Source organism: Melanerpes formicivorus, unplaced genomic scaffold (genome assembly GCF_026170545.1).
Source record: "Melanerpes formicivorus ecotype bairdi unplaced genomic scaffold, bMelFor1.0.p_v2 SCAF_24, whole genome shotgun sequence".
In the NCBI taxonomy this organism is placed as follows: domain Eukaryota; kingdom Metazoa; phylum Chordata; class Aves; order Piciformes; family Picidae; genus Melanerpes; species Melanerpes formicivorus.
In genome coordinates, this window is record NW_027142376.1 from 7,498,313 (window position 1) to 7,513,722 (window position 15,410).

At 47.8% G+C, this 15,410-nt stretch overlaps 1 protein-coding gene across 1 annotated transcript in view; it reads right to left on the minus strand.

Annotated features, from left to right (window-relative positions):
• FKBP9 (FKBP prolyl isomerase 9) overlaps positions 1-15,410 on the minus strand; it is a 41,367-nt gene that overhangs the window by 23,341 nt on the left and 2,616 nt on the right. The window lies entirely within an intron of this gene.

Genomic DNA, 15,410 nt, shown 5'->3' on the forward strand with positions numbered 1-15,410 from the left:
CGGCCCTCCCGCTCCTCCTCCCGCCGCTGCAAACTTGCAAACGTGGATGAAGCGCTCGCAGCCGGGACGGGGGGAGGAGGAGCCCCGGCGCCAGCTCCCCCCACCCTGCCGGCGGGGCTGCGCAGTCCGGAGCCGGGGAGCAGCGCTGCCACCGCCATCCCCTCCCGTCCGTCCCCTCCCCGGCCCTGAGCTGGCGGCGCTGCGACGTGGCGCTGCCTCGGGGAGCCCTCCCAGCTCCCCCCACTCCCCCACCCCCGACGGTATCCTGGTCTTTAGAGTGACCAAGGTCTTCAGCAGCCTTGGTTTAGCCAAGTGCTAAAGCCAGGAGGAGTAAAAAGCCAGAGCAGCTGACCCAGCAAAAGTATTTCATGCCGTAAACCTCACGTCCACTATAAATTGGTAAGTTTGCTATGGGCAAGATCTCCTCCTGACAGCTGCCATCCCTGGAGGGTCTTGCCCATCATCCTGTTTCCAAGCCTGCTCTCCTGTTTGCTGTGACCGTTGTGCTTTCACTGCAGCCCTGGCACTCACAATGGGAGTGCACAGCTCACCACCACTACCTTGGCTGCCTATAACCAGGTGTACTTCCTATTAGTATTAATAGTAGAATTTTTATTCGATTAGAATAGAATAGTCCAGACCAGGTTGGAAAAGACCTTTGAGATCACTGAGTCCAACCTATCACCCAACACCATCTAATCAACTAAAACATGGCACCAAGTGCCTCATCCAGGCTCTTCTTAAACACCTCCAGTGACGGTGACTCCACCACCTCCCTGGGCAGCACATTCCAATAGCCATTCTCTCTTTCTGGGAAGAATTTCTTCCTAACCTCCAGCCTAAACCTCCCTTGGCACAGCTTGAGACTGTGACCTCTTGTTCATGTGCAGGTTGCCTGAGAGAAGAGAGCAACACAGTCTCCAGCTGCGCCAGAGGAAGTTTAGGCTTGAGGTGAGGAGAAAGTTCTTCACTGAGAGAGTCATTAGTCATTGGAATGAGCTGCCCAGGGAGGTGGTAGAGTCACCATCCCTGGAGGCGTTCAAGAGGGGATTGGATGTGGCACTTGGTGCCATGGTCTAGTCATGAGGTCTGTGGTGACAGGTTGGACTTGATGATCTTTGAGGTCTCTTCCAACCTTGGTGATACTGTGATACTGTAACCCCCACCTGGCTACAACCTCCCTTCAAGTAGTTATAGACAGCAACAAGGTCTCCTCTGAGACTCCTCCAGGCTAAGCAACCCCAGCTCCCTCAGCCTCTCCTCATAGGGTTTATTTCCAAGTCAGCCCACAGTTTGCCTTTCCTTTTCCCAGAGGTAAAGATGGTCATTGAGTGATAGAACAACTATCTGAAGACAAAACCCTACTGAAAATGTTCCATTTTATATCAAAACTCCAAAGATACAAGTTTGTGCTGGCATCTACCACCTGACATCGACCTGTGCTGTCACAGGCATCTGCAATACCCTGTCAAGGAAAACTTTGCAAATGACAGGAAAAAGAAATGACCTGAGAAGCACCCAATAAGACACCAACACCCAAGAGGAATCAGTATCCCAGACAGGTATCCCTTCCTCCCTCTTTGACCTTGCACACAATGGTGAGAAGGAATCACAGAGGACAAACCCAAGTTCCAACTGACAGCAGTAGAGAAAAGCAAGGATCTGCATATGAAACCCTGAACAAGATGAAGTAGAATAGTTTGGAAAAGACCTTTGAGATCATTGGGTCCAACCTATCACCCAACACTACAATTTGTTTGAAAAGCAGTGAATCGTATGGCTGCAGGTTTGGGGCAACTGTCTGGAACTGCAGACATACCTAGGAACAGCATTTACTTTTAAAACAACAATGAGAAGAGGTTTTTATCTATAAGTTATTAAGCAAGCCCAATGCACACTCAGGTGGACTTCTGGAAAGAAACCACTAGAATCATAGAATCAACAGGGTTGGAAAAGACCTCAGAGATCACCAAGTCCAACCTATCACCTAATACCTCATGACTACTAAACCATGGCACCAAGTGCCCCATCCAATCCCTTCTTGAACACCTCCAGGGATGGAGACTCCACCACCTCCATGGGCAGCACATTCCAATGGCTCATCTCTCTTGCTGGGAAGAACTTTCTCCTTACCTCCAGCCTAAACTTCCCCTGGCACAGCTTGAGACTGTGTCCTCTTGTTCTGGTGCTGATTGCCTGGGAGAAGAGACCAACCCCCACCTGGCTACAACCTCCCTCCAGGGAGTTGTAGACAGCAAGAAGGTCTCCCCTGAGCCTCCTCTTCTCCAGGCTAAGCAACCCCAGCTCCCTCAGCCTCTCCTCACAGGGCTGTGCTCCAGACCTCCCCCCAGCCTCACTGCCCTTCTCTGGACATGTTCAAGGGTCTCAATGTCCTTCTTAAATTGAGGAGCCCAGAACTGGACACAGGACTCATGGTGTGGCCTAACCAGTGCTGAGTCCAGGGCAGAATGACCTCCCTGCTCTTGCTGGCCACACTATTCCTGATGCAGGCCAGGATACCATTTGCCTTCTTGGCCACCTGGGCACACTGCTGGCTCATATTCAGCCTACTATCAACCACTACCCCCAGATCCCTTTCTGCCTAGCTGCTCTCCAGCCACTCTGTCCCCAGCCTGTAGCACTGCATGAGGTTGTTGTGACCAACAGCCACTAAACAACCACTAAAAGCAGGGAAAGTGGTGAGACAATGGCTCATTGGCCCAGCTCCCTCTTCTTCGTGCATCCACCACCCAGCTGCATCCCCCCAGCATCAGAAGAGATGCAGCCAGATGAAATGCTTTTTAAAGTGCTTTCAAAAATGCTTGTGTTTAATATTGGCAAATTGCTGGGAAATGGCTGCTGCCCAATGACCTAACCAGTGAAAAAAAAAAACAGTTAGCATCTCAGGCAGCTATTTAAATATAACCAGATTTGTGGTTACAAATCACATCCTACATCCAACAACAGTCACACTGCACGTTCCAAATCAGCCCTGCAAAGCATCCTTCAAGCAAGCTGTGTAAATTGTCTGATTTAAATAGCACATTGTGCTGTTGGCTCGTATGGACACACTTTATTTTCAGAAGAAGAACCCATAGTTCATCACTGAAGTATGTTGATACTACCAGCAAAGATAAAGCCTAGCCTGTACTTGGCACTTTGTTTTGCCAGGCAGTGGCACAGCCTTTATTTATTCCCATTTATTTAAGAAGTTCTGTGTTTTCAAAACTATTCCTTGGACCCTTTACTATGTATGCAGTTTTGTCCTCATTACTCACCGCCTCTGTCAATAACAGTTCTCTGCTTCTCATGCAATTGCTATTGCCTGAAGACTGCTATAAGTGTTACCTTATTAACTCCTAAAAGAGCCTCCTGTCTGTTCTGTGTTACCAAAACCTGCCTGCTGCATGCCTCCACTCCATTCACCCTGTAGCTGATATAATAATAGTAATAAACAACAACCAGGTTGGAAGAGACCTTCAAGATCATCGTGTCCAACTCATCAACCAATCCAACCCACCTAAACAACTCAACCATGGCACCAAGCACCTCATCAAGTCTCCTCCTGGAACACCTCCAGTGATGGTGACTTCACCACCTCCCTGGGCAGCCCATTCCAATGGGCAATCACTCTCTCTGTGTAGAATTTCTTCCTAACATCCAGCCTAAACCTCCCCTGGTGCAGCCTGAGACTGTGTCCTCTTGTTCTGGTGCTGGCTGCCTGGGAGAAGAGACCAACATCCGCCTGTCTACAACCTACCTTCAGGTAGTTGTAGAGAGCAAGAAGGTCACCCCTGAGTCTCCTCCTCTCCAGGCTAAGCAACCCCAGCTCCCTCAGTCTCTCCTCATAGGGCTTGTGTTCCAAACCCCTCACCAACTTTGTTGCCCTTCTCTGGACACCTTCCAGCAAGTCAACATCCTTCCTAAACTGAGGGCCCCAGAACTGGACACAGGACTCAAGGTGTGGCCTAACCAGTGCAGTGTGCAGGGGCAGAATGACCTCCCTGCTCCTGCTGGCCACACTGTTCTTGATGCAACATGTGGCTCTCCCTAAGCACACGATCAGTTCAAGATCCCTGTCAGCCAGGGAAATGCAGTTGCTTTCTGTCATCAGAGTTTTCTTCAGGGAGCAGAATGCAAAAGCTGTCCAATATCTTCTTTAGAAAAGGGGCTTAAAACATTTGGCTATTTTTATGGTGCACACACACACATGGACCACACTCTCACTTGTATGTCTGTATGTTTGAACATGAACACAGGCTCTCCAGAAGCATTTTAGGGGTGCTGATCACTGTCATGATGGCCTGTTCTTCCTTCAGCCCAAAACCCAGCAATGACTAACACACCCTGAGCAGAGGGATAAGCACAGACATGCCTAAAGCTCCTGGAGAAGCTGGTCCTGGAGGGATGAGACTTGAAAACACAGTACAGCATAGGTTCATTCCCTCTCTGAAAACTTAGCTCTCAGGAATGTCACAGGTCAGGCATTAAATGAGGATTAAAGCACTAGGATTCATGCCTTTGCGTCTCCTTCTGGAGGATGTTATGTTCCTCATGTAACATTCAGAGGGCTGCAGCTTTGAGCTACTCTGTATCAAACTAAAATAGATCTCAAGGGTTTGATGCTGTTCCCAAACCTTTTGATGGCATTAAAATGCCAGCTCTGATTCTCTATCTGTGTATCCCAGCAGGATTACTATTGGATCTCTTATCATAGTATCAGTCAGGGTTGGAAGGGACCACAAGGATCATCTAGTTCCAACCTCCCTGCCATGGGCAGGGACACCCCACACTAGATCAGGCTGGCCAGAGCTTCATCCAGCCTGGTTTTAAACACCTCTAGGGACGGGGCCTTCAAGAGACCAAGTGCCAAGGAAGTAAATATGAAAATTCCTTCATACCCTGCTGGTACAAATCAGTCTCAGAAGCACTGAAGAGAGCTGAGGAACGTGCTGATGAGTTATTCCACACAAAGATTAATCTATGGTAACATGTGAATAGGAAGTAAAGCCTCAGCTTGAGTCTGAGGTAGGCAACATACTACTGGTGTGTGAGCCTGAAATGCTCTTCTGCTCCTTGCACTGTGCTTGAAGCCAAGCCAGGCAGGCAGTGAGGAGATGGGAGACCTAATGCAAATCAAGAGGTTTGCAACACATTCAATCACATAACCATAGGAGAGCTTGGGACTAGTGAAATATTCTGCTGAGTAGCTGCTGGACTTAGCCAATACTTAACCACCAACTGTTCTCAATTACCCATCATACAGCCAAGATTACAGGCCAGGAGGTTCAGTCCCTGGATACCTAAATACTGCATTGTGCTCTGAGATGGAGGTTTGCTACAAGGGTAAAAATATAGAGTGGATTTGCAATGCTTTCTAAATACTCTATCAATTATAGATGAGGAAAGCCAGAGGTGGTGGTTTTCCTTTTTTTTCCTAGGAGGAGTATGTCAAACGCTGCAGAGCTTGCAAATGCCTTGAAATTAAGGCAAGCAAGTTTAGACAGAACTTAGATACTAGAGGTAAAAAAAGTGAGAGCCATGGAAAACACAGCTTAGCCTGAGAGAAAATCCAGTTAAAAAAATACCAATCTGCAGGTAATATTCTGAGATTTAACACATCCAAGTGCTGGGTTCTACACATTGGCCACAACAACCCCATGCAGTGCTACAGGCTGGGGGCAGAGTGGCTGGAGAGAAGCCAGGCAGAGAGGGACCTGGGGGTACTGGTTGACAGCAGCTGAACATGAGCCAGCAGTGTGCCCAGGTGGCCAAGAAGGCCAATGGCATCCTGGCCTGCATCAGAAATGTTGTGGCCAGCAGGAGCAGGGAAGTCATTCTGCCCTGTACTCAGCACTGGTTAGGCCACACCGTGAGTCCTGTGTCCAGTTCTGGGCCCCTCAGTTTGGGAAAGATGTTGAGTTACTGGAAGGTGTCCAGAGAAGGGCAACAAAGCTGGGGAGGGGTCTGGAGCACAGCCCTGGGAGGAGAGGCTGAGGGAGCTGGGGTTGCTCAGCCTGGAGAAGAGGAGGCTCAAGGGAGACCTTCTTGCTGTCTACAACTACCTGAAGGGAGGCTGTAGCCAGGTGGGGGTTGGTCTCTTCTCCCAGGCAACCAGCACCAGAACAAGAGGACACAGTCTCAAGCTGTGCCAGGGGGGGTTTAGGCTGGATATTAGGAAGAAATTCTCCAGAGAGAGAGAAAGATTGGCGTTTGGAATGTGCTGCCCAGGGAGGTGGTGGAGTCACCATCACTGGAGGTGTTTAGGAGGAGACTGGATGGGGTGCTTGGTGCCATGGTTTAGTTGATTAGGTGGTGTTGAATGATAGGTTGGATGTGATGATCTTGAAGGTCTCTTCCAACCTGGTTTATTCTGTTCAGAAGAACACAGTGTAATGCTGGTTTTGGCTGTGTAATCTACAAGGGAATTGTGTGAAAGGACCTTGAATTATCTTCATCTTCTCCAGTTTTCCACAGCTGTTCACTTGGGTGTGGGCTCCCTTTCAAACTTCTCAGAAGCTCTTTAGAGAATAACATTACAATTAATGTGGGGTTGCTTAGCCTGGAGAAGAGGAGGCTCAGGGGAGACCCTCTTGCTCTCTCCAACTCCCTGAAGGGAGGTTGTAGCCAGGTGGGGGTTGGTCTCTTCTCCCAGGCAACTAGCACAAGAACAAGAGGACACAGTCTCAAGCTGTGCCAGGGGAAGTTGAGGCTCCAGGTGAGGAGAAAGTTCTTCCCAGAAAGAGTAATTGGCCATTGGAATGTGCTGCCCAGGGAGGTGGTGGGGTCACCATCCCTGGAGCTGTTCCAAAAAGGATTGGACGTGGCATTTGGAGCCATGGTTTAGTTAGTCATGAGGTGTTGGGTGACAGGTTGGACTTGATGATCTCTGAGGTCTTTTCCAACCTTATTGATTCTATGAAATTGCTCATCCTGTAGGCACATTTCACTTACTCCACTTCTTCAGTTCATCTCTCCAGCCACTATAGGAGGTCTAGTGAAAGTCAAACAGATGAAAATATAGAATCATGGAATGGTTTGAGATGAAAGGGACCTTTAAAGATCATCTAGTCCATCCCGCCTGCACTGAGCAGGAACATCTTCAAGCCAGACCAGGTTGCTCAGAGCTATATCCAACCTCACCTTGAGTGTTTCCAGGGATGGGGCATGCCCCCCAACAAAGGTCAGAGAATGGTTTGGAAACAATGGAGTGTTTCCACTAAGCTGCAGAAAGCCTTGGGAGTTCCTCCAAAAGAATACACACGGTGAAGCCACTGGGTTTTGGTCTGTGGATTTCTACAGTATCATGCACAAGTCGTATGGAAGCCTGCTGCAGAGTGCCCTGAATTCCCAATGAATGGAAGTCTGCATCTGCAGTGGAAATGATCTAGGACACTGCACAGCAAAAGAAAAATTAAGAAGCAGAAAACCAGTAAGAGAAACTTCAGCCTTCTGCCACCCAGAGCCTGTAAAACAGTGAGTCCCATTGAACTTTCACATGCTGCATGCACAATGTCAGAACTGTGTTGCTCAAAGCGCAGAAAAGAGCAGTGCTGGCAAGATGCACCACACTGGTTTGCTAAACTGCATTAAAGGCAATCAGGTACTGAGCCTTATACTTTGCCAAATCACATCCTGGGCTGCATCGAGAGAAGCAGAGCCAGCAGGTCAAAGGAGGTGATTCTTCCCCTCTACTCCACTCTGGTGAGACCCCACCTGGAGCTCTGTGTCCAGTTCTGGAGCCTCTATTACAGGAAGGATCTGGAGGGGCTGGAAGGTGTTCAGAGAAGGGCCACGAGGATGAGCAGAGGGCTGGAGCTCCTCGCCTATGAGGGCAGACTGAGGGAGTTGGGGCTGTTTGGTCTGGAGAAGAGAAGGATCTGAGGAGACCTAATTGTGGCCTTCCAGTATCTGAAGGGGGCTACAAGAAAGCTGGGGAGGGACTTTTGAGGGTGTCAGGGAGGGATAGGACTGGGGGGAATGGAGCAAAACTAGAAATGAGTAGATTCAGATTGGATGTTAGGAAGAAGTTCTTCCCCATGAGGGTGGTGAGAGACTAGCACAGGTTGCCCAGGGAGGTGGTGGAAGCCTCATCCCTGGAGGTTTCTAAGGCCAAGCTGGCTGTGAGCAAGCTGCTGTAGTGTGAGGTGTCCTTGGCCATGGCAGAGGGATTGGAACTGGCTGATCCTTGAGGTCCCTCCAACCCTGACAATCCTATGATTGTGTATTTATTTCAAGACTACAAAATAAAAAGGCACTCAAGAAGCAACATAAGGTCTGAGAAGCCAATGGTCAGAACTGGGTAACTAATTCATCACACCTCAGTCTTATCATTTGTGCTGTGTCTGTAGAACTGCTAGGGCTCTAAAATTAAAAAGAAGGACATTCTATTCCAACATTCTTTTAAACAAAGCTGCCTCAATGAAGTTGGTTTGTAAATTAGGTGTGGACTGTGACTCCCACCCAGAGAGACAGAGCCCTTTTATCCAAGCTCCAGCCTACCCTGCACCCCCACATCCACCCATCCCCTGCCTATAGCATTTTGACCATAAAATGCTTTCTGGAAGCTGTCTGTGCTGGGAAGAGAAGAGGAAATGGTTCCTCTACTAACTTGGCACAAAATAAGCTATGCAAACTTTCATGAAATTTAAGGATATCTGTTCTCCCAGAGGTAAAACCCAGCTACACTTTGAAATGAGCACACCACAAACTCACTCTGCCTGCCTTGGTAAAAGGCTGATTTGCAGAGGTGATTGGAAAAGAAGCAACCACGTCAGTCACTGCTCTGCAGACCAGCACTCTAGCTGCCAGAGGCAACTGCCTAAGCAGACTGGAAACAGGACACCTTGTTATTTTCCCCCCTCCTTCATTCATATTCATCCATGAATCCCTTGGGAACTGCCAGAAGTGCATAGGTGTTACAGAACAGTGCTCACTGGTTCTTACTAGAATCACAAAATGGCTCAGGTTGAAAGGGACCTTAGAGATCATCTGCTCCAAGCTCTCCTCTGTGGGCAGGGCCACCTCTCAACTAGACTCAGCTGATCCAGGCCTCCACAACCTCCCTGGGCAGCCTGTACCAGTCTCACCACCCTCTTTCTGAAGAGCTTCTTCCCAAGATCCAGTCTAACCTTACTCTTCCTCAGCTTGAAACCATTCCCCCTTTTTTCCTATTACTCGACACCCTTATGAACAGTCCCTCTGCAGCCTTCCTGCTCAACCCCTTCAGGTATTGGAAGGTAGCTCTAAGGTCCTCCCAGAGCCTTCTCTTCTCCAGGCTGAACAATCCCAGCTCCCTCAGCCTATATCCTCACAGCAGAGGTGTTCCAGCTCTTGGATCATCTTTGTGGCCCTCCTCTGGACTCTCACCAACAGCTCTGTGTATGTAAGCACTCAAGCAGGAGCTCATTAGGGATCCAGTGCAAGATCATCACTGCAGTCTTCTCCCCTAGTTAGTAATCACTTGGTGCTTGAATTTTCAAGGCCCTCACTGTTATCCTGTACTTCAGGAGGCCCAAAATAGCCTATTTTTCACACACACACCCCCAGCCTTCCAGCTCTGGTTTCCAGATAACTAATGTTTTATTAACACAGTCTGAACACCTGTAGCCAACATCTGCTTGCTTTGGCAGGATCATGGGCACATTACTAAAATTACTTTGCAAGTCCACAGAACACCTCATTTATTAGCTGACTCAAGCATGAACAGAGAACATCAAGTAAGGCTAGCAGGACAAACCCTTTTAGGAGATGCTAAATTGCTGTGGGAGGGGGGTTGGAGGTTTTTGGTTTGCTTTGTTTGGTTTTGTTGGTTTTTTTCAGGGAGTCATGGTGGGGTTTGGTGGAAGTTCTCTGGCTTTGTTTTGTTGGGGTTTGGGGAGTTTTGTTTGGATTGGGTTTTTTTCGTGGTGGTTTTGTTTGGGAGTTGTGTTTGTATTTTGGTTGGGTTTTGTTTGTTTGAGGGTTGTTTTGGTTGGACACTCCCCAAGTGACATATGCACAGGTCACGCACATAGCTGCCTAGATGCAGATTGGCCTCAGCAGGAATGTGTTTTGTCTACCTATGGTGATAATATTTATCCTCCCATTTCCCTAGCTATATAACTGTAGAAAAGAGTAACTTTCAAGCAAAAAGCAACCACGAGGGAGTGTTCCTGGATGTCATTCAGTAGCCAAACTAGCATAATGGAATACAAAGCTTCAAGCTGCTAGCCCAGCACTGGAACACATTCTTTTTGTGTGTTTGGCTTGAGTTTCAACAGTCCAGTATCAGAATTCCTCTCTCATTCCTGTCAGAGCCACTCCTGGGTCAGCTCACTTCATTGCTGCACCACTGCTATGCTACTCTTTCTACATTACCCTCTTGAGATGGGCAGGGAAAGAAGGAGGTCTAAAACTGAGTTTCCATCCATTTCTTTCCAGTTACCTAGAAAGAAGCTGTTGGTAACTGGACACATGGGAAGGATTTTAACCTTGAAGAGCTGCAAACTTTGGATAGCTTTGACTAGAAGTGCAGTTAAGTGGGAACAGCTGCTTAGCATGGAACTAACAGATGAGCTATTTGAACAAAAGAGTCTTCCTGTTGACTAGAGGTGGCCAGCAGAACCAAGAATCTTTGCCTTAGACTTTTTCAGATTGTGTTCTTTAATCGCTTTCTTTCTGTGACCCATTAATAAACACTGGAGCCTTTGGAGGCAACTCAACCAGGGCTCCACTGGAAAGTTGGCAGCTCAGAGGGGACATACCAGTGGCAGATGCTAGCACTGAAAATGAATTTGCCTGTTTCACTTGATACACTGGGCATCATCTAAATGGGAACTGTTTTATCAGTCACTGTATTGGGGAGGCAAAAATTCAGGAAAGGAATTTGGGTTTGCAAGGGGAAAGTTCTTGCAAATTGATCTCTGACTGAAGAATATAGCCAAAGCTCAGGAGAAGGAATTTCCAGCAGCTATGGGGGAAAAAAAAAGCCTGTCTGCCAGGCAAAAAGTAAACTAAAATCCAGTCTTGATCCCCCCTGTGTCAGCAGCAGCACTCCTGCCAGCTTTGATGACAGGACTGTAACCATTAGGGGTTAAGCAGCAGTATATATATAGATTTAATACACAAGGAACAGTGAATCTGGAATAATTATCATCCCTGTAATAGAAGGTTCAAGTTGCAGCAGTCCTGACTCAACCTCTCATCTGTCAAAAACAGATAAATACAGATTCCATTGCATCTGGCTGTTTCTTATGAAACAGCAGCCCTGCTCACTCAGCTTGGCCAGAAGTGATCCCCCAGAGAATAGTGCATTTTTGTGAGACCTTAGGAGACTGTCCAAGGGGTGTCAGCCAGAAGTCTCCCTTCCCTACTGTTCTTATATAACCTGCTGTTAGCATCTGAGTGCTCCTGCTACTCACACAGTTCCCACATCACAGTATCACTAAGGTTGGAAGAGACCTCAAAGATCATCGAGTCCAACCTGTCACCACAGACCTCATGACTAGACCATGGCACCAAGTGCCACATCCAATCTCCTCTTGAACACCTCCAGGGATGGTGACTCCATCACCTCCCAGGGCAGCACATTCCAATGATGAACAACTCTCTTGGTGAAGAACTTCCTCCTCACCTCGAGCCTAAACTTCCCCTGGCACAGCTTGAGACTGTGTCCTCTTGTTCTGGTGCTGGTTGCCTGGGAGAAGAGACCAACCCCTTCCTGGCTACAACCACCTTTCAGGTAGTTGTAGAGGGCAATGAGGTCACCCCTGAGCCTCCTCTTCTCCAGGCTAAACACTCCCAGCTCCCTCAGCCTCTCCTCACAGGGCTGTGTTCAAGGCCTCTCCCCAGCCTTGTTGCCCTTCTCTGGACACGCTCAAGTGTCTCGATGTCCTTCTTAAACTGAGGGCCCCAGAACTGGACACAGTACTCAAGGTGCAGCCTAACCAATGCAGAGTACAGGGCACAATGACTTCCCTGCTCCTGCTGGCCACACTATTCCTAATAAATATACTCAGCCTTTGCTCGGGCAAAGTCCCCTGACGGCTACCTGAATCTTTGCCTCTGTAGCAATGCTCTTGGAGCCTTCTACGAAGAGAGGAAACACCATGTCAGGTGCATGCCCTGAGATACAGTGCTCTGTCAAGAGTGTACACTGCACTGGTTAGGCCACACCTTGAGTACTGTGTCCAGTTCTGGGCCCCTCAGTTTAGGAAGGAGGTTGACTTGCTGGAACGAGTCCAGAGAAGGGCAATGAAGTTAGTGAGGGGCTTGGAACACAAGCCCTGTGAGGAGAGACTGAGGGAGCTAGGGCTGCTTAGCCTGGAGAGGAGGAGACTCAGGGGTGACCTTATTGCTCTCTACAACTACCTGAAGGGGGGTTGTAAACAGGCAGAGGTTGGTCTCTTCTCCCAGGCAGCCAGCACCAGAACAAGAGGACACAGTCTCAGGCTGCGCCAGGGGAAGTTCAGGCTGGAGGTCAGGAGGAAGTTTTACACAGAGAGAGTGATTGCCCATTGGAATGGGCTGCCCGGGGAGGTGGTGGAGTCGCCGTCACTGGAGGTGTTCAGGAGGAGCCTTGGCAGGGTGCTTGGTTACGTGGGTCAGTTGATTAGGCGGTGTTGGGTGATAGGCTGGACGCGATGATCTTGAAGGTCTCTTCCAACCTGGTTTATTCTATTCTATTCTACTACACAAATACACACCCATCAAACACAGTTTCCTTTGTGAAAAAGTGTCAGCAGCACAATGCAGCACATGTGGAAGTACAGACAGGAGATTTGCATTTGTTTATAAAGACCAGAAAGCAAAAGGCAGAAACTCATGACAAACATAAGTCATTCAGTGATGTCATGTCTCTAAACTCTTGAGTTTAAAAAACAAAGAAAAATCAAAGGCAGGTTATTTTCACTGAGGGGTGGCTTGAAGAGACAGTAACCATTACACTTCTGAGGGACAGCTGACTTTACCACTAGAAACTCCAAGTGATTAGTAAGGCAGGCTCTCCACAGAAGGATGGAGAGGCTTGGAGGACAACATTTACATAAAAGGAAGACAATAATTCCTCTTGTATGTACTAGCTTACCAGACTTGCCAATAAAAAGATTTGGCTGCTTCAAAAAAAAAAAAAAAAAATCAATGCAGCCTTACAAAATGACTTCAGAATAAAGCTGCAGTTCAAACAGCTTTGCTCAGCTGTTGTCCAACTCTAACTTCCAAAGATGTTTCCTTGCTTAGTTATGAAGCTTTCACAGTATCACTAAGGTTGGAAGAGACCTCAAAGATCATCAAGTCCAACCTGTCACCACAGACCTCATGACTATGTTTTAGAATACCCTAGGTAGCAACCCAGCCTTTACACAAACTCACAAACCAAAGCTTACTTCACACCTGTACTTGGCTGGGATCCAATATGTCGATGTTGTTCTGCCCAGTCTTCTTAAAAGTCTTGGCCCTGAAGACATTTGCAGAGTCTTAGAACACTGAGAGGATTGGGACTGTTCAAAGAAGCAGCTGTGGCATCACATTTGTGCTGACTCCCTTTATGCAATGATGCCTGGCAGTAAACACCACAAGAAAGGTTCAGGTGTGTAGGAACACTTTGCACTGCTAGGCAGTGCCCCTGCACACAGGAGATTGATCTGAGAAGCAGGTGGTGGGAGTATGATACTGCCACCTGGTGCAATGGTGCTAATCAAGGGAGAGCAGGGTCCCTGCTTAGAGCATTGGCTGTGTGTCTCTCAAAGAAATACAGCTTCCAGTGTTGGGATAGGCTTCCCTCACTTCACTCTCAGTGAAGTTCAAACAACTGTTATTCTGACAGCATGAATCTCAAATGCTTTTTTCTGCTGCATCTGGGGAGTGGAATATGAATAGCAGGTGGTCCCCACCAACAACCCTAACCATCAGGCTAATGACTTTTTCCCCAGTGACACAGGGGCCACCATCACTGAATACCAAGGAGGGAACTGAATCCAAGTGTGCCATTTTCTAATTGTTAAACTAGTGCACAAAGAAATTGCCAGCACTTCCAGTTCAAATAAAAAGTGTTAACTTCCCTGTTAGAAAGGTTGTCAGCACCTCTCTTGCCAGCTGAGGTGGTCCTCAAATAGTTCTAAGTGCCACCACTGTTCTAAAGTAGCCTTCCCTGAAGTCAGAAGTGGTCCACATAGTAGCCTCTATTCTGAATGTCTCCTACCAGCTAGCTTCAGGCAGCTGTGGGCTGGCCATGCTGGATTTAAGCTAGGCTCTGCTCAGCCTGCTGCTGCTTCTGGATCCTATTAGGAAGTGTTTAACTTTCCATGGAGCCCAGTACGGGTTCTGGATTCTTCTCCTGTGTGTAATATCTGACACATGATCAGAGACAGATCCTGGCCCAGAGCTCTAGCCAGCCAAAAATGGAGAAAAACAGATTGATTGACATCCTGCCAGGGTCTACTGATGCCCAGGGGATGACATTTATGTAAATTAATTCGGCCCCATCATTACCACTTGAAGCAGCATCATAGCTGCAACATTCAGCTCTTTCCAACAGAGTTGTAGTGGCTGTTCTGAACCATATGGGCCTTTCAGATACCTCATGTTGTGACAGCAATTCATCTTTCTGCTTAGATGTTTTGGGAAAGCTGCAATTACTGCACCATGACAGTCAGCTCTGAGAGCAAGACAACATCTCCCCCCAGATGAACCTCTTGAAATGTCTGAAGGACTACATTCAAATAAAGGGAAAACAAAAAGGGCTTCAAATAAATGTTCTGCTAAGTACAAGGAATCAGATTTTCAGCTAATAGAAACCCTTCAGAACAGGTCTGAGCAATTCACAGTTAGTGAGGATCTTTGCTCCAGAAGAAATAGAACTAAAAATAACAATTAACTGAAATTAACAACTTAATGAAGCTGGAGGTGGGGAGATTCAGGCTGGATGTGAGGAGGAAGTTCTTCAGCATGAGAGTGGTGAAGCCCTGGAATGGGTTGTCCAGGGAGGTGGTTGGGGCCCCGTCCCTGGAGATGTTTAAGACCAGGCTGGATGAGGCTCTGAGCAACCTGCTGTAGTGTAAGGTGCTCCTGCCCATGGCAGGGGGGTTGGAACTAGATGATGGTCCCTTCCAACCCTGACTGATACTATGATACTATAGTATGAATTACCTTCCCCACCCTCCCCTCTGCTTCACAACTCTTTTTGTTTTGAGCTTTCCCAAGGACTGATATGGGCTGCAACAGCCACAAGAATCCAGAGCTTCTCCCAGTAAAGGAGGAAGAAAAACCCCTTTGGAGCTATCTCCAGCTTTAAATAATTTCCTGCTATTAGAAAAGGGGGTACAAAAAGCCTGGTCTGTCAGCTAGGTACTCCTGAGATGGGTAATAAAGTGATAAAGTTCATTTTAGCTCAGGTGAGGAAATGCACTAGAAAGTTATTTGTATCAAACCAA